This window comes from Nerophis lumbriciformis, linkage group LG33 (genome assembly GCF_033978685.3).
Source record: "Nerophis lumbriciformis linkage group LG33, RoL_Nlum_v2.1, whole genome shotgun sequence".
NCBI classification, from domain to species: domain Eukaryota; kingdom Metazoa; phylum Chordata; class Actinopteri; order Syngnathiformes; family Syngnathidae; genus Nerophis; species Nerophis lumbriciformis.
This window is the reverse complement of record NC_084580.2, coordinates 3987494-4007157: the sequence shown is the minus strand read 5'-3', so window position 1 is coordinate 4007157 and position 19664 is coordinate 3987494. Positions and strand designations below refer to the sequence as shown.

The 19664-nt window shown below is 38.5% G+C and overlaps 1 protein-coding gene across 4 annotated transcripts in view; it reads right to left on the bottom strand.

The window, feature by feature from the left end:
• plat (plasminogen activator, tissue) overlaps positions 1 to 19664 on the bottom strand; it is a 50229-nt gene extending 30565 nt beyond the window's left edge. For 3 of the 4 annotated variants that reach the window (XM_061928258.1, XM_061928260.1, XM_061928261.1), the window contains exon 1: positions 19532 to 19664. The gene's annotated coding sequence lies outside the window, so the exon portion shown is untranslated. Of the gene's footprint in view, positions 1 to 6347; positions 6450 to 19531 lie in introns of those variants that run through there. The other variant, XM_061928259.2, reaches the window with a different exon arrangement.

Below are 19664 nucleotides of genomic sequence, written 5' to 3'. Positions count from 1 at the left end.
TTCATGGCAGTTTTTATGACCTTCTGAAGTGCGTTTCTCTGTGCCGCCGTGCAGCTGGCATACCATACACACATGCAGTATGTCAACACACTCTCTATTGAGCAGCGATAGAAGAAATAGAAATAGAGCTTGAGTGTTCTTGTTGGATTAAGTCACTGAATGCTATGTTGGGTCATCAATAGTCGCCCAACAATTGCAGGAAAATAATACACACTGGTCACCTCGCTTAATTCTATCTACAACTGTATGTCTTTTGTTGCGTCCTTCCTGCATGCCTCAGACGCCTGTGACCGAGACCAGTGGAAGGAAAGGGTGGGACTGGGGATCAGGGGAGTTCATACATGGCGGAAATTGTCATCTATTGAAGTTTTGTCAATTGCTTGAGTCACACAGGAAGTGATAGTACTCAATTTGGTGATGAGTTTGAGTTTTATCGTTCTTCAGTCAATCATTGACTTCTTCCATTAACATTCAATAAAGCATAATTCAATGAGGTCAAACACACGAGGAGTAAACAGGAAGACTTTTGTATACACTCACAAAAGAGGCCTCAAGCTGAGGTTTTCTGACAAATTTCTTCTGCGATATAAGAAAATATCCGCCACGGACGGGCGAGGAAATGAGAGGAAAGCAGCAAGGGAAGCCTGGAGGAAGAAGACGTCAACTCCTATTTGGTTTTTATTGCTCAAGGAAAAGATAACAGGCGCAGCTTAGATTTCCTTTTCTGTTCCACTTTTTTCTCAGGCCTGTGTGTGTGTGCACAGTGTAAACGTGTTGTCAGGTTACATCTGCAGATGGAGTGCAGAGGAGAGCAGCTGCTAAATCTCAAGTTCAGTGTGAGTAAACATGAGTCACAACAGGAGGAGGGGGTTGCGTGTTGAGATCGAGGAAACAGAAGGGGCCTAAATGAAGCTACACGCACATTATGACTTACATTCATTTTTTAATGACCTTCACGGCATTTTCACACTGGTAAGTTTGAATCAAGGCCTGTTTTATTCTGTTTCACACTCAGCACTTTGTAGGATGTTAGCGTTAGCTAAGCTAGGCTAGCTGCGGGTTACGAAGAACGTACAGTATTTGGTAAAAAAGCAATACGACTATGTATTCATACAGCGATAACTAAGAATACTTTAAATATTTCCCATATTAATGCCAAGTGTATTTCAGACCTGAAATATATTTAATTTAAAACACATTTTTCCAGGAGACACCACACGGTGACAAGTCTTTTTGACTTACATCTGAAAGTACGACAGTCTTCTCTTTTTAATGTACAATTCAGAGGTTTTGCCAGTGGCAAGCCGTGCGTTTACCACCTAGGCCTTCAGTGATGTCCTGTGTCCAATGATTACCTCTCAAAATACCATCATTTATGTCACCACATGACCATTGCTAGAGAAATACAAATCCCGTTTCCATATGAGTTGGGAAATTGTGTTAGATGTAAATATAAACGGAATACAATGATTTGCAAATCATTTTCAACCCATATTCAGTTGAATATGCTACAAATACAACATATTTGATGTTCAAACTGATAAACCCTTTTTTTTTTGTGCAAATAATCATAACTTTAGAATTTGATGCCAGCAACACGTGACAAAGAAGTTGGGAAAGGTGGCAATACATACTGATAAAGTAGAGGAATGCTCATCAAACACTTATTTGGAACATCCCACAGGTGAACAGGCATTGGGAACAGGTGGGTGCCATGATTGGGTATAAAAGTAGATTCCATGAAATGCTCAGTCATTCACAAACAAGGATGGGGCGAGGGTCACCACTTTGTCAACAAATGCGTGAGCAAATTGTTGAACAGTTTAAGAAAAACCTTTCTCAACCAGCTATTGCAAGGAATTTAGGGATTTCACCATCTACGGTCCGTAATATCATCAAAGGGTTCAGAGAATCTGGAGAAATCACTGCACGTAAGCAGCTAAGCCCGTGACCTTCGATCCCTCAGGCTGTACTGCATCAACAAGCGACATCAGTGTGTAAAGGATATCACCACATGGGCTCAGGAACACTTCAGAAACCCACTGTCAGTAACTACAGTTGGTCACTACATCTGTAAGTGCAAGTTAAAACTCTCCTATGCAAGGCGAAAACCGTTTATCAACAACACCCGGAAACGCCGTCGGCTTCGCTGGGCCTGAGCTCATCTAAGATGGACTGATACAAAGTGGAAAAGTGTTCTGTGGTCTGACGAGTCCACATTTCAAATTGTTTTTGGAAACTGCGGACGTCATGTCCTCTGGACCAAAGAGGGAAAAAAAACATCCGGATTGTTATAGGCGCAAAGTTGAAAATCCAGCATCTGTGATGGTATGGGGGTGTATTAGTGCCCAAGACATGGGTAACTTACACATCTGTGAAGGCGCCATTAATGCTGAAAGGTACATGCAGGTTTTGGAGCAACATATGTTGCCATCCAAGCAACGTTACCATGAACGCCCTTGCTTATTTCAGCAAGACAATGCCAAGCCACGTGTTACATCAACGTGGCTTCATAGTAAAAGAGTGTGGGTACTACACTGGCCTGCCTGTAGTCCAGACCTATCTCCCATTGAAAATGTGTGGCGCATTATGAAGCCTAAAATACCACAACGGAGACCCCCGGACTGTTGAACAACTTAAGCTGTACATCAAGCAAGAATGGGAAAGAATTCCACCTGAGAAGCTTAAAAAATGTGTCTCCTCAGTTCCCAAACGTTTACTGAGTGTTGTTAAAAGGAAAGGCCATGTAACACAGTGGTGAACATGCCCTTTCCCAACTACTTTGGCACGTGTCGCAGCCATGAAATTCTAAGTTAATTATTATTTGCAAACTAATTGAGTTTGAACATCAAATATGTTGTCTTTGTAGTGCATTCAATTAAATATGGGTTGAAAATGATTTGAAAATCATTGTATTCTGTTTATATTTACATCTAACACACTTTCCCAACTCATATGGAAACGGGGTTTGTACTATACAGGAACATATTTGCACACTACTGAGCATTGAATCACCACTAACAGTGTACAAAACGGGTTGTTTTCTGGCGCATTTAAAAATCAATAAACCCGTATCAGCAATTAAAACATATCTTATGAAAAAACATATTAAACGTGAAAAAATAAAGAAATAAAATATCTGAACTCACAATTTGTAGAACCCATTCAAGCTTTCGGGGTTGGCCGACATTGTCTCACAAGATGTAGTTTCTCTTTAAATATCCTTCTTGAGAATGGCCTTGCAAATATATGTGTTGTCTAATCATAAAAGATGCAGACGAGGCGTGTTGGCTAAGTTCTTAAAGTTTACTCCACAGCTAAATGGGGCTACTGTGCATGCTCTTCACTACTGTGGCATGCTGGGTAATGGAGTTCTTGTGTTACCTAGCTCATAACATCACAATATAAATCTGCCTTAGGCCAGCGAAAAAGCCTTACTGACAACAACTCGTGATCTGATTGGCTATCGCAACTGTCTGTCGAATGTTTGTGTCCGTTCACTTACAGTGCACGGACGCCCGCACTGTTGATTCTGAAGGCCTCCGGCAGATTTGGTACAGCATGGCAACTTAAGCTAACTGAATTCTGATTGGATAAAAACTCTATAACCTAAAAACAACAGCGCCTGAAGGAGCATAATATGACATGAAGAGAATATTAATACTTTTAGATATTTAGGGAAAGTAAATAAAAAAATACTTTTATCTTTAATTATGATCATGATGTCTGGTTATGTTAGGCCAGCAGAGAAGGCCTTGCTGGCCCTGACAGCACACCACTGGGTTTTTGCACACACCCAAAGTTGGTTGTTCAGCGAGCTTTTACCGACTTGGCATTCTGATATATTTGGCCTGTATATAAAACTGACTCTGTTGACGACAGTGATCCTGGACACGTTCGGCAGCTTGCTAAAATCTCATCTATTGGACGTGTTCTTATCATTTTAGAGCACTTATGTTCCGGTTTTGCACACATTTCTATTAATTTAAGAAATGTGGAAATTAACTTTACTGGTTTTCATTACAAATGCAGTGTTTTTTTAAAGTTGCAAGTGATAAACACTTATTTAGTGAAACGAAAAGAAATGTAACTGCATCAGTATACATAAGTTAAAGATGCATCAATAATCAATTTGTATTCAAATCGTTGCTCCTGAATTGTAATCAGAATCGAATCGTGAGGTGCCCTAAGATTCACACCTCTACTACCGAGCCCTCGCAATGCATTGCGAAATCACGTGCCCTTTCGAGCCCTATTATTGATCATTAAACAGACACTTTTTAATTCAGTGGTTCATGTTTATTTTAGTAAATTCATGCCTGTTGTGTTCTTTATGATGAATTCATACAAATGTGTCAATATTATGTCAATGTATTTTTACAGGTATGGGTTCTGTGAATTTGTCAAAGTGTCACTACTGTCACTGCGTGCACTACACTATCATTATACAATGTGGACAGTAGAACTTTCAAAGTTGAACAGCATGACACACTGGTTTACTTTCAATTCATAAGTTGCAAGCAAAGTTGCAAGCAAAAATTTGACTCATTAACATCCCCACCACTAATTGACATAGCAATGTCATAGTGAACCACATACAGTAAATTCCGCTCAAAACATCTGGTCTTACACATTAGCATTATTATCGGTAGAGATGGACATACATTTGTTTTCCAACACTGGGAAGAAGGAAAGTGACTGTGAAGGTGACAATTTGAGATTTCAGTATTTTGAGTTAAGGGCTTTGTCACAGAGCCAATTAAGCTTGTGAGTTGTGGTACTACTGTAATGTAAAGTAGGCATCGCAAACTCGAGGGTCACAGGCCCATATTTTGAGGCGTCCAGGAGGCATCCTGACTACATGCCCTAACCACCTCATCTGGCCCCTCTCGATGTGGAGGAGCAACGGCTTTACTCTGAGCTCCTCCCGAATGACAGAACTTATTACCCTATCTCTAAGGGAGAGTCCCGCCACCCGACCCGACGGAGGAAACTAATTTCAGCCGCCTGTACCCGTGATCTTGTGTTTTCGGTCTTAACCCAAAGCTCATGACCTTAGGTGAGAATAGGAATGTAAATTGAGAGCTTTGCCTTCCGGCTCAGCTACTTCTTCACCACGACGGATCGATGCATCACTGCAGAGGCCGCACCGATCCGCCTATCGATCTCACAATCCACTCTTCCCTCACTCGTGAACAAGACAATGAGGTACATGACCTCCTCCACTTGGGGTAAGATCTCCTCCCCAACCCAGAGATGGCACTCCATCCTCTTAACCTCCAGCGGCACCCAAGTAAATTACGTTTTAGACCCCTGATTTTAAATTTCTGTCATCATCATAAAACCTTTGCAACCTGTACAGACAACATTTTAACATCCCTATCAACAATGACGGGACCCAACAACTGTTTGATAAACTAAGTAAAACTCAAGTAACATAAAACTAAAAAAGTAACAATAACTATTTGAAGATACTGCATTGAGATATTGTATATTAGTGCTGCATTATTGATATTTTTGGAATCAAAAATGTTAAGTTTATAATTCCATTTCTGGTTCCATGGTTATCATCACATGTTTGCTGTTTTTATCATTCTGTGGTGACTTGGAGAGAGCTGTTAATGTCATGAGATTTGTCTTGCATCACATCAGGTCATGTGGGATGACGGTTTGACACTCCAGTTCGACTTTTCAAGCATATTATTCCATACAAAATTACAATGTAAACTATATGCATGTTTGAAATAAACTAATAGCATATCCATAACCCTAATCATTGTAATAGGAGGCAATGACATGGTTTTTCAATAAACATTTCCACATCAGACTGTAGTTTACTTTTGTTTTGTCATAGTAAAAAATGGGTTAAAATAGTTTATGCGTCATTGTCTGTTCATCTACAGTCAGCGTGTTTTGTCCTGCATGTAATTAAAAAATAAAAAAAATGCAATGAGTAGTCATTCTATCAAACATTTTCCATGCAGCAGACCAAAAGTTCTGGCACCTTTCAAAAGGACTACTAACGAGCCAGGACTCTTTTAAGGATAGATAAACTACCCAGGAACTACATTTAGACAAAAGTTCCTGCAGTCCATTGCAAAATAGGCTATGTTAAAGTAACTGCAGTCAAAATGTGCCTTAAAAAGATTCCCCTTAAAGTGTACAGAAACCAAACATACATGTCTGATCCTTTAATCCTGGGAAAGTTTTTCTTCTGTGCTGTCTACTGACTCACTTTCTTTGGTTGACTGACCTCACAGAAATCAGAGATATATTTTGATATCACCGAGTCCACAACGCACAAAAAGTATCACACAAGACCAACACTTTAACATTCACACACTCACCGTGAAAGAAGAAGTGTCACATATGAGTTGTTGTGTCAAATCCCAGCACTTTTAACCCCCGAACAGAACCCCACGGATAGACGAGTATGTTTATAGTCTCCTTTTTGCTTTCCTTTTGTGCAGCTGTGGGGCTTAGCTGTCCCCCCTCTCTTTCCCCCATGTCAGCTGAAAACATGTGTTTCCTGCTACAATACTGGCTGTGAAACACATACAGTATCAAACCTTATAACGTACAAGCAAGCTGACATCAGACATAAACACATGTGCCTCCCACCCTGTCTGGAGTCTGTGGTATCTGACATGCATGAGGCCCTGCTTGACAGCCTGCAAACGCTATTAATTAGCTTGCAAGTGCGAAGGCAAGTATTGTTTGGATCACTATTTGTTCATTGGATTGTGAGTTAGGCGGAAACTGGCTATAAATGAAACTATTCCAACATTTTACGTTATTTTCTGTGAACCTGCGAGAACAAGCCTGCATGTGAACAACAACAACAGAATCAAATATGGTGAACCACAATTTTTCGCATATGTTGAAGGAGTTTTCTATCTTTTCTGTTTGAGTCACAATGAACCCATTCTCCGTGCTGGTGGTAACCGCCCGTCTGTCTATTCCTAAAATATAGATAGCTAACAAACCAAGTGATGGACAAACACTATTACATTTCTCTTTTTTCCTGACTGCATAAGCAACGGCAGAAGTAGGCAAACACAGGCACCATTAATGTTGAAAGGTACATACAGGTTTTAGAGCAACATATGTTGCCATCCAAGCAACGTCTTTTTCATGGACGCCCCTGCTTATTTCAGCAAGACAATGCCAAGTCACGTGTTACAACAGCGTGGCTTAATAGTAAAAGAGTGCAGGTACTAGACTGGCTTCCCTGTAGTCCAGACCTGTCTCCCATTGAAAATGTGTGGCGCAATATGAAGCCTAAAATACCACAACGGGGACCCCGGACTGTTGAACAACTTAAATGGTAAATGGGTTATACTTGTATAGCGCTTTTCTACCTTCAAGGTACTCAAAGCGCTTTGACACTATTTCTACATTCACCCATTCACACACACATTCACACACTGATGGCGGGAGCTGCCATACAAGGCCCTAACTACTACCCATTAGGAGCAAGGGTGAAGTGTCTTGCTCAGGTACACAACAGATGTGACGAGGTTGGTACAAGGTGGGGATCGAACCAGGAACCCTCAGGTTGCTGGCACAGCCGCTCCCAACTTCGCCACGCCGTCCCTTAAGTCTTAATTTAAGCTGTACATCAAGCAAGAATGGGAAATAATTCCACCAGAAAAGCTTAAAAAATTGTTCTCCTCAGTTCCCAAACATTTACTGAGTGTTGTTAAAAGGAAAGGCCATGTAACACAGTGGTAAAAATGCCCCTGTGCCAACTTTTTTGCAATGTGTTGCTGCCATTAAATTCTAATTTAATGATTATTTGCAAAACAAAAAAATTGATTCCCAGTTCGAACATTAAATATCTTGTCTTTGCAGTCTATTCAATTGAATATAAGTTAAAAAGGATTTGCAAATCATTCTAACTTTACTGGTTTTGGGTTTCGTAGATCAAGCCCTAAAAAGAGACAAAAACAGCCATGGCACAAACTGAGTTTCTTCTTACTTAGGCAAACTTGAAGTGATGAATTGTTAAGAGGACAATGTGGTTTCTTTAGTAGGTCAAATATGAGTGGAAGAAGTCAATCGGAGAAGAAGCCAGACACTGAGTCATGGCACTGCCACATCTGTGGACCAAACATACGCAGCAAATAAGATCATAACATCTGCACACATGATGAGATATTCTTATTTAGTATAGGAATTCAGTTGGTGTGTACTGTATTCCCTTCGACTGCTTTCTTGGACGACTTGCATGGAGTTTATGTTGACAGTGACAAGGAAGTGTAACGATGACGAGGCGCTGAGTTTGTAAAAGATGTAAGTGTGACATTCTTGTCTTTGTGTTATGAGGCTGAAATGTGGATGTTTAAAACTGTGAGAATGTGCACGGAACATACTTGCATTGCTACACGGAAATACTAATTCTAGCATTGCTCATATGCGCTTTGTCATCTCCATGTTAAAGCTCCCCTTTTTCAATTTTTTTTTTTTAAAGACGTTCTAACATTATTATTTGTCCTAAGACACTTGCTCGTTTGCTACTCTTTTAAGAGGCGAGGTGCTTAAACTGTTGCTTTTCAAGTTGATCGTGTCATGAATGACAACTTTTTTTACAAGCTTTGCTACACATCTTAAAATGATGCCATGTCAACTCCTCATCCTCATGTAGGAGCTGTTAATATGATCATTAGATTTTTCTTTAACGAATAAGCTAACTGAGCATGATGTTGCTGTTGAAATAGTCTACCGTAATGTTAACACTGTAGCTAACGTAGCCGGGCTGCTAACGTTTGTGTCCCCCTGTCGGACTCCTTAATGCATACTTGCCAACCCTCCCGGATTTTCCAGGAGACTCCCGAAATTCAGCGCCTCTCCCGAAAACCTCCCGGGACAAATTTTCTCCCGAAAATCTCCCGAAATTCAGGCGGAGCTGGAGGCCACACCCCCTCCAGCTCCATGCGGACCTGAGTGACGTGTTGACAGCCTGTTCACACGTCCGCTTTCCCATAATATAAACAGCTAATGATCGAGGGCGAGTTCTTGGTTTCTTATGTGGGTTTATTGTTAGGCAGTTTCATTAACGTCCTCCCAGCGCGGTAACAACACACAACAACAGCAGTCAAGTTTTTGTCCCCGTAAAGCAGTTCGTCTGCCGTCAACAGCAATGTTGTGACACTTTTAAACAGGACAATACTGCCATCTACTGTACATGCATATGTGACCCACCCATAAAGTGTCACATTTTTGTGTTGATTTATTTATTTTATTTTGTGGTTTGAATTCGTTTTTGGAGCTGTCATTACAGATTTATCAGTATTCACATTGGTCAGTAGGGGGCAGTAGGGCGTTTCTTCCCAATTGAATGCTATCACCTGCAGACCGGAAGTGTCTTGTCATTCTGATGAGCGCGACCAGTCTGTGAACAATTGAAACGTCCTGGATGCTTTTTCCTCCTGTATTACAGGTTAGTTTTGGTGAATCAACTCACTGAATAATATCCATGTGATCTTTATAAGTTTAAGTACACATTCTGATGGTGGAGCCTAACTCTAAAGTGTTTGTCAGTTGTAGTTTGTATTTGTGAATGAATCCAGTGTACAGCTGGAGTAATCAATACAAAAAGGCGACGTGAGTGAGCAATGTTTATATAGGAACTTCTAATCCTAATTCAGACTCCCAAATTAGAGCTCCCGTTTTCTTATTGATTTTATAATGTATATTTGTATAATGTGTGTGTTCTGAAATAGTGACAGAGAATAGAACAAGGATGGACAATTCAACCCTTAACTCAACAATGACTAGATGAGTGTTATGTGTGTGTATATGTGTAAATAAATGAACACTGAAATTCAAGTATTTATTTTATTTATATATATATATATATATATATATATATATATATATATATATATATATATATATATATATATATATATATATATATATATATATATATATGTAATAAAATATATATATATATATAGCTAGAATTCACTGAAAGTCAAGTATTTCTTATATATATATATATCTTAACCACCACGCCCCCAGCCCCCACCCCCCCACCTCCCGAAATCGGAGGTCTCAAGGTTGGCAAGTATGCCTTAATGCTACGTCAGTGTATGTGATACATGGCAGCTATTACGTTGGACAAGTTCCGAGTTAAAGTGGGGCGGCATGGCGTAGTGGGTAGAGCAACCGTGCCAGAAACCTGAGGGTTGCAGGTTCGCTCCCCGCCTCTTACCATCCAAAAATCGCTGCCGTTGTGTCCTTGGGCGGCACACTTCACCCTTTGCCCCCGGTGCCACCCACACCGGTGAATTGAATGATGAATGATAGGTGGTGGTCGGAGGGGCCGTTGGCGCAAATTGGAGCCACGCTTCCGTCAGTCTACCCCAGGGCAGCTGTGGCTATGAAAGTAGCTTACCACCACCAGGTGCGAATCATTGATGGGTTCTACATGTAAAGCGACTTTGGGTACTTAGAAAAGCGCTATATAAATCCCAGTTATTATTATTATTACAGTGTTTCTGTAAAAAGTGGAAAAGAGACACAGACTCCGACGTGGACCAACACAGCTACCGTATTTTTTGGAGTATAAGTCGCACCGGAGTATAAGTCGCACCTGGCAAAAATGCATTATAAAGAAGGAAAAAAACATATATAAATCGCACTGGAGCCCGGCCAAACTATGAAAAAAACTGCGACTTATAGTCCGAAAATTACGGTAATTAGCATCAACGCTACAGACACACAAAACAGCTAATTACCAGTAAGACTTACTAAACACACTTGAAACGGTCCAAATTTTAGCAACAAGTGGCCTTTTTCCACCGCGGGAACCTACACAGGATATTTCCCATTTACCCTGGTACCATATTTTTTGGACGATAGGGCGCACCAGGCACCACCGTAGTTTTTAGCGATTCAATAGCAAGTATACTGACAAATATATGTTAGAACTGGCCGCTACTTTATATTAGAAATGGGGACAGTGGTGCATGAATGCCCGACAACAAGAGGATAGAGAAAAAGAAGGAGCTTGACTACGTGGTGGGCTACAATGGCAGACGTGTGCACATTTTCAGGACTTATGCAGATCCCAAATACACAACAGCAGGAACCAATGGGTAAGAAAAGTTGCTTTTGCATAATAGGTCGAAACAAAACATCAGATAATACGTCTAATACGGTCAGTTTACATACACTTGTAAAGAACATAATGTCATGGCTGTCTTGAGTTTCCAATAATTTCTACAACTCTTATTTTTTTGTGATAGAGTGATTGGTGCACATACTTGTTGGTCACAAAAAACATTCATGACGTTTGGTTGTTTTATGAATTTATTATGGGTCTACTGAAAAGGTGACCAAATCTGCTGGGTCAAAAGTATACATACAGTAATGTTAATATTTGGTTACATGTCCCTTGGCAAGTTTCTCTGCAATAAGACACTTTTGGTAGCCATCTACAAGCTTCTGGCAAACTTCTGGTTGAATTTTTGACCACTCCTCTTGACAAAATTGGTGCAGCTCAGCTAAATTTGTTGGTTTTCTGACATGGGCTTGTTTCTTCAGCATTGTCCACACATTTAAGTCAGGACTTTGGGAAGGCCATTCTAAAACCTTAATTCTTGCCTGATTTAGTCATTTCTTTACCACTTTTGACGTGTGTTTGGGGTCATTGTCCTGTTGGAACACCCAACTGCGCCCAAGACCCAACCTCCGGGCGGATGATTTTAGATTGTCCTGAAGAATTTGGAGGTAATCCTCCTTTTTCATTGTCCTATTTACTCTCTGTAAAGCATCAGTTCCATTGGCAGCAAAACAGGCCCAGAGCATAATACTACCACCACCATACATTACGGTAGGTATGGTGTCCCTGGTTTTAAAAGCCACACCTTTTCTCCTCCAAACATATTGCTGGGTATTGTGGCAAAACAGCTCCATTTTTGTTTCATCTAACCAAATACCTTTCCTCCAGAAGGTCTTATCTTTGTCCATGTCATGTCAGATGAAAAGAATAAAAGGTGAGGCCTTTAATCCCAGGAACACCATTCCTACCGTCAAGCATGGTGGTGGTAGTATTATGCTCTGGGCCTGTTTTGCTGCCATTTTCAGGAGACCCATAATAAATTCATAAAAAAACCAAACTTAATGAATGTTTTTTGTGACAAACAAGTATGTGCTCCAATCACTCCATCACAAAAAATAAGAGTTGTAGAAATGATTGGAAACTCAAGACAGCCATGACATTATGTCCTTTACAAGTAAGTGTATGTAAACTTTTGACCACTACTGTAGGTGCCATTTTGGGGTCCGTATACACACACCATAATAATACCCGTATGTGTGACTACGGTAGTCATAGTGCGCCGACAATCCATCATCTTTGTAGTTTACAAAAGTCGTACTAAAACATTTTGACAGATTTTTGAGCGCCATGTGTAATGTTATATATTCTCAATGATACATCAAAGTTTTGGGCTTACTTGCTAACCTGTTCTTGCTAGCGTCATTTATTGAACAGGGGGCATCAACCTGCAGTCCACATGTACAGTATCTCTAATGTGTGAGTGTCATCTACTGGTCACACTTATCATTACACCATGTACTGAAGATAATTGCTTACAATTGCCTATAATTGCACAACCAGAATTAACTCGTACATTAGACGCACACGGTTATAAGACGCATTGTCGACTTTTGAGAAAATTAAAGGTTTTTAAGTGCGCCTTCCAATCCGAAAAAAACAATAATTAAAGTACCCCGCTGTATTTCCACCAAAAACAACCAGGGAAGATTTAGTTCTACAGGAACTAATTTTAGTTCTGGGTAGCGATGTAGGATTTTTGGGAGTTCCCATGAACCTTAAAGGGACGGGCTATGCTCTCGAATGCGGATTAGTTGAACAGAGGTTTTTTTTTTTCAACTTTGTATTTGAAGTTTCAGCCGTAATTGCAGTATGTGAGGACCACTTGTTTATTTCACATTATCTCTGTTTCTGTTACATCATACTTGACAACGGAGAGAAAGAACAACCAAAAGAACTTTCGACTTGCAGCAACTTTTATGGGGCGCCCAATATCGCCAACACATCCTTCACGGATTGGTTGAAAACATCCGCAAATGAGAACAGGATGTTTCTTGCAGCTATCAGCATAGCCATTTTGTCTCGGCATATGTTACACCCTCGGGTCTCCATTTAGCAAGGTGGCCCATAATAGCCTACTGGACTGTGACCGTCGCCGCCGCCTTGTGCTTCTCTGATCGTTCATGAGTGACTATATCCATTCGGTCACCGTGTTATGGGTTATAAATAAACCTATGGATAACGGAGACATATATAACAGTCTCCTTTTCAGGTGAGAGAGGACGCTAAAGGCAGTGTCTTTAAGGCACGCCCCCAATATTGTTATCCGGTTGGAAATTTTGGACATTACTACTTGTCGTAGTTTTGAAGCAATGCATGATGGGAATCCGGATGTTGTGTGTCAGTGTATTAACATGCCGACTGGAATAAACACACGCTGAGAAATAGCTCAGTGCCTGCCTACTTTATGGGTTATAGATAGGGCTGAAACGACGCGTCGACGTAGTCGACGTCATCGGTTACGTAAATACGTCGACGCCGTTTTTGTGCTTCGACGCGTCGCATATATACGTCACACTACTGTCATGGCGGAGCGCAAAGCAGACGATGCGAGCGGTGCGAGCGAGGGGAAAAAAGCACGCCAAAAGTCGTCAAAAGTGTGGGAGTATTTCAATAAACGGCCTAAGAAGAAACGCTACTTTTACTCCGCTACTTTTATCTACATTCAGCTCGCTACTCGCTACTAATTTTTATCGATCTGTTAATGCACACTTTGTTTGTTTTGGTCTGTCAGACAGACCTTCAAAGTGCCTGCCTTACTGGTGACGTTTCACTCCGTTCCACCAATCAGATGCAGTCACTGGTGACGTTGGACCAATCAAACAGAACCAGGCGGTCACATGACCTGACTTAAACAAGTTGAAAAACGTATTGGGGTGTTGCGATTTAGTGGTCAATTGTACGGAATATGTACTGTATTGTGCAATCTACTAATAAAAGTTTCAATCAATCAATCAAAAGTGTGAAGGAAAAAAGACTATTTTTTATTTCAACCGTATATCCCGTCAAAAGCCTAAAGACTGACTGCACAGTTCCTGTCTTCACAATAAAAGTGCCGCTCCATCGCGCCGCGCTTTCAAAATAAGAGTCTCCGAAAGCCAGCGCAAACAAGCTAGCAAGCTACGGAGTTTGCCACCAATGTATTTCTTGTAAAGTGTATAAAAACGAATATGGAAGATGGACAAATAAGATACCAAAAACCAACCACTTTCATATGGTATTAGACAGAAATGAGGAACTTTTTTTCTCCTCCATTTGAAAACGTGGACGATATAAGCACTGCTGTCTGTTTACAATCAATGCAAGTCATCAGAATCAGGTAATACACCAACTTATATTCTTGTCTTCATGAAAGAAAGGAATCTATATGTGTTAAACATGCATGTATATTCATTAAAACACCTTTAACATGTAAACTTTAACATGTAAAGAATAATTTCGCCACACCTAGTGTGTGTGTGTGACAATCATTGGTACTTTAACTTTAAACAAAAACGGCAAAATAAATAAATATAAATTATATACTGTATATATCAATGTATGTATATATATGTGTATATATATATATATATATATATATGTGTGTGTGTGTGTGTGTATATATATATATATATATATCTGTGTGTGTCTGTGTGTGTATATATATACATATATATATATATGTGTGTGTGTGTGTGTGTGTGTGTGTGTGTGTGTGTGTGTGTGTGTGTGTGTGTGTGTGTGTGTGTGTGTGTGTGTGTGTGTATGTATATATATATATATATATATATATATATATATATATATATATATATATATATATATATATATATATATATGTGTGTATGTTACTCATCAGTTACTCAGTACTTGAGTAGTTTTTTCACAATATACGTTTTACTTTTACTTAAGTAAATATTTGGGTGACTACTCCTTACTTTTACTTGAGTGATAAATCTCTAAAGTAACAGTACTCTTACTTGAGTACAATTTCTGGCTACTCTACCCACCTCTGCTAATAATGTTGTTGTATGCACAACGGCTATAAACGAACATTTGAAAAGAAAACACCCGACAGCGTTCTTGACATCACCATCAACTAGTCAATCGTCCGCATGAGTATACGTTGTCATCATTACACAAAAACATGAATGTGTCATTTGTATCTGCGTTGTAAATTCATAAACTAAAGCACCGTTTCTCTCTGAGAGGCGCGTTTGGCGTGCCTGTTCAGTGTTTACAAAGACGCGCTCCTCTTTAACGCTAATGTTAATTAGTTGTGCAAATACCTTTTACAACATTAACAGTTACATATACTATGTACAAACGAACAATTAACTTTCACTTTAATCATACTATCATTGTTGTGTTATGAAGCAAAAGAAGCAATACTTTTACTTTTGTTGAAATGTTTACACTGTTGTTACAGAATATTTCGTTTTGCACTTTTTTGTATTGGATGTTTATCTTTATTTTTGCACATTTGAGCAAATAAGCAATACTTTTACTTTTGTTGAAATGTTTACACTGTTGTTATAGAATATTTCCGTTTTGCACTTTTTTGTATTGGATGTTTATCTTTATTTTTGCACATTTTAAAGCAAAATAAGTAATACTTTTGAAATGCTTATACTATTGCAGAATATTAAGATTGCACTGGGTGTTTACTTTTATATTTGCACATTAAAAAGCAAATAAGCTACTTTTAATTTTGTTAAATGTTAAAAGTTTTAAATGTTTACATTGTTACAGAATATTTTGTCATGTTCTTGTCAATGTTGACTGAGTGGCCATACTTTTTTTTTTTGTAAATAAAAGCCATGCCTTTTGAAAAAACTGGCCTACATTTATTTTTTCATCTTCATTTTAAATTTAAAAAAAAATCGGTAAAAGGAAAAATAATCTATAGATTAATCGAAAAAATAATCTATAGATTAACCGATTAATCGAAAAAATAATCTATAGATTAATCGATAGAAAAATAATCGTTAGCTGCAGCCTTAGTTATAGATAAACCTATGGATAACGGAGACATATATAATAGTCTCCTTTTCAGGTGAGAGAGGACGCTATTGTTGTCCGGGTGGAAATCGGGAGAAATTCGGGAGAATGGTTGTCCCGGGAGATTTTTGGGAGAGGCACTGAAATTCGTGAGTCGGGTTGGCAAGTATGCGTCTGTGTGCTGAAGAACGCTGGTTAGTGGAACTATCTTGCAGTGTTTTTACCAGCTGTAGACTTTAAATGAGTATGCAATCATGCTGTTTATGAATTTTTACAAACTTCCTTTATATATGCAAGGCTACAAGTCATGGACGGGCTGTTTTAAACATGTTTACAGTGTAATACAAAATATTCAGCCGGACTTTGAAGCGGCGAGGCGAGCTGCTCACTGGGAGTCCGACCTCTTAGTTTGAAGATGAATGTGAAATCAAGGACGACAGGGACTAAAGTAAATCACATCAAATATTTACTTTATATATATATTATACTTTATACATTATATTTATATTTACTTTGTTACATGTTGTAAAAGTAGTCAGTGAAATGCCATTTGTATAGTTATTAGTCTCAACCCAAGTGAACCAAATGCTAATGCTAACAGGCTAACGCAAAATCGGATGTGTCACCGTGAGATAAACACTGACATTTACATATTAGTATTTACAGCTGAAAAGGACCATAAGGAATCAATCACCTGCAGGGTTTCACTTTGGACAAAAGCCAAGCTGACTTTTTATGTAAAATCCGGTACACTTTGTTTTTAAATCCCATTATTCAGTGTATTATTGCTTTGTATTTCATTTACTTACACTTTCGTAAAAGTTATATGACCTAATATTGTCTGTTTATTTACATGGTATCAATGTAGAAATATATTGTTGCACTCGTCAGTCTGATTTTTATCAACTACCCTGAACTTTGAAATGTGATAGAAACACAAACCACACAGGTCTATGGGAACCTATAGTCCCAGGATCTAAAAGTTCCAGCAACTTAAAGTTCCTGAAGTTTTGTTAAAAAAAAAAAAAAAAAAAGAAAAAAAAAGACTTTCACTAACACACTTCCATTACACTCTTCCAAGATATGTATTTAATATGGGACCTTTAATGAAATTAACTCACGTGAGAGGAACTGGCACATCATTAGTTTGCTTTTGTTGCTCTTCACTGGTCAGATCATAACATGTTTTTGAACCCGTTTGACCTACCGGTGTCACTATAGCATCAGTGCAGCCATTGTTCATGTACAATGTGTTACAATATGTGCTATGTCAGAAAGCTACTTTGCAACCATTATTCATTATTCACTCACTCAGGCTCTGAAAAAGTGCCCCAGAGCATAAAGCTACAATTGTTTCCTTGAAGACACTGCAGGACTCACTGCGAGGCTTTCAAAATGTCTACAGAAAAAAAGACAAGGCAGGTAAAGAGGTGCAGAACTGAGACTTCTCTCTGGAAGGAGATGAAAGGGAGGGTGCAAACATGTGAGTGAGGAAAAATCCCCTGAGTTCAGCATAAAGACAATGACTTGTCCTTCTGAGTCATCCTATCTTTCAGGAATGCACTGAGGCAGGAGGAGGACGACACAGATGAAGGCATTAATGCCTTCTTTTTGTAAGAAACTTTAGACAGGGACACAAATCCTACATTCAAACAGAGAGTTTTTGTTTCCAAACTGCAGTAAACTGATTGTTGAGTGTGGTCATCGTTGGCCACAAAGTGATCACCACCTCTCAAGGCTTTTTAACCTGATGAGTCATAAACCCGAATGACCACAGCACCGAGAATGCAACACCACTTTCACTGAACATGCAATTCTGCGGAGTATCAGCAGATTATCAGTATGACTTACTCTATGCTCCTATAGGCCAAAAGATTCTGAAGAATGCGAGTGGCTCAAATGTGAGTCATTAGTCTGGTAAGGGACTGCAGCTCTATAAATGTATGCAACAATTAAAGGTCTTAATGACATAAAACCATAACAAAACCGAAGCTGCTGCAGAACGAAATATCGCCAAACTCTTGAGAAATATAATGTAGATAGATTAAGATACTTTGTAATTCATTGATTTAATATTGTGGTTATTTTTGCTCTTCTGAGTTCTCAGAAAGGTACTCGTAAAGGTCTATTTGTATTATCTTTTGCTTTTGTTATTATATTGATTTTATTATTATTATATGGTATACATATTTCATTTGTTATAGTTTTTCTGTTATAATATATATATATATATATATATATATATATATATATATATATATATATATATATATATATATATATATATATATATATATATATATATATATATATATTTATATATAGTACAGGCCAAAAGTTTGGACACACCTTCTCCTCATTCAATACGTTTTCCTTATTTTCATGACTATTTACATTGTAGATTGTCACTGAAGCTATCAAAACTGTGAATGAACACATGTGGAGTTATGTACTTAACAAAATAAAGGTGAAATAACTGAAAACATGTTTTATATTCGAGTTTCTTCAAGATAACCACCCTTTTGCTCTGATTACTGCTTTGCACACCCTTGGCATTCTCTCGATGAGCTTCAAGCACACCTGTGAAGTGAAAGCCATTTCAGGTGATTACCTCTTGAAGCTCATCGAGAGAATGCCAAGAGTGTGCGGAAAAGTAATCAGAGCAAAGGGTGGCTATTTTGAAGAAACTATAATATAAAACATATTATCAGTTATTTCACCTTTTTTTGTTAAGTACATAACTCCACATGTGTTCATTCATAGTTTTGATGCCTTCAGTGACAATCTACAATAGTCATGAAAATAAAGAAAACACATCGATTGAGAAGGTGTGTCCAAACTTCTTCAAAATAGCCACCCATTTAATTATTTGTTTAATGTTTATATGTTTATCATTTTATTTTAATAATAACAAATTTAACAGGTGGCAAAAGTGATATTAAAATCATTTTATGAAATTGTTTTTTTATATAGTAATATTCAATAGCACCTTTATTTCTATTTAAATATTCAATTTGTGGTATAAATTATGTTTTTATAAAAAAATATTACATTTAACTTTCATTGTAATATTTATTAGTATTATAAAAACTGACGATGGCAATACTTAGAGGAAGAATATTTTTCACAATAACTTTTGTATGTAATATGTACTAATACACAGTTACATATTTTAAAACACATTTTTGGTCTAATTTGTGTTTTCTAGAAAACTCACATTATAATGTAAAGCAATACAAAAACAGCAAAACCACACCTTTAAAATCCTAATACGTTATGTGCAGTGAATCTCCTTCAAAGTGAGCAAAGACAATGGTGAAAAGAATACTGTAGATAATGGAACTGGAACGTTCTTAGCATGACTAAGCAGAAAGCACAATGTTTAAATAAAGAAGTGCATGTGCACAGAAAGGAGTAGCTTACCAAATAAAGGATGATGATTTAAGGATGTTGGATGGATGTCTCGCCTCTGGGACTGAGCTCCTCCAGTGGTCGTTCTCACTTTTTAAGTGTGTAGAGGAGAGAGAGGAGAAGAAAGAGGAGGCGGTTGTTTGCT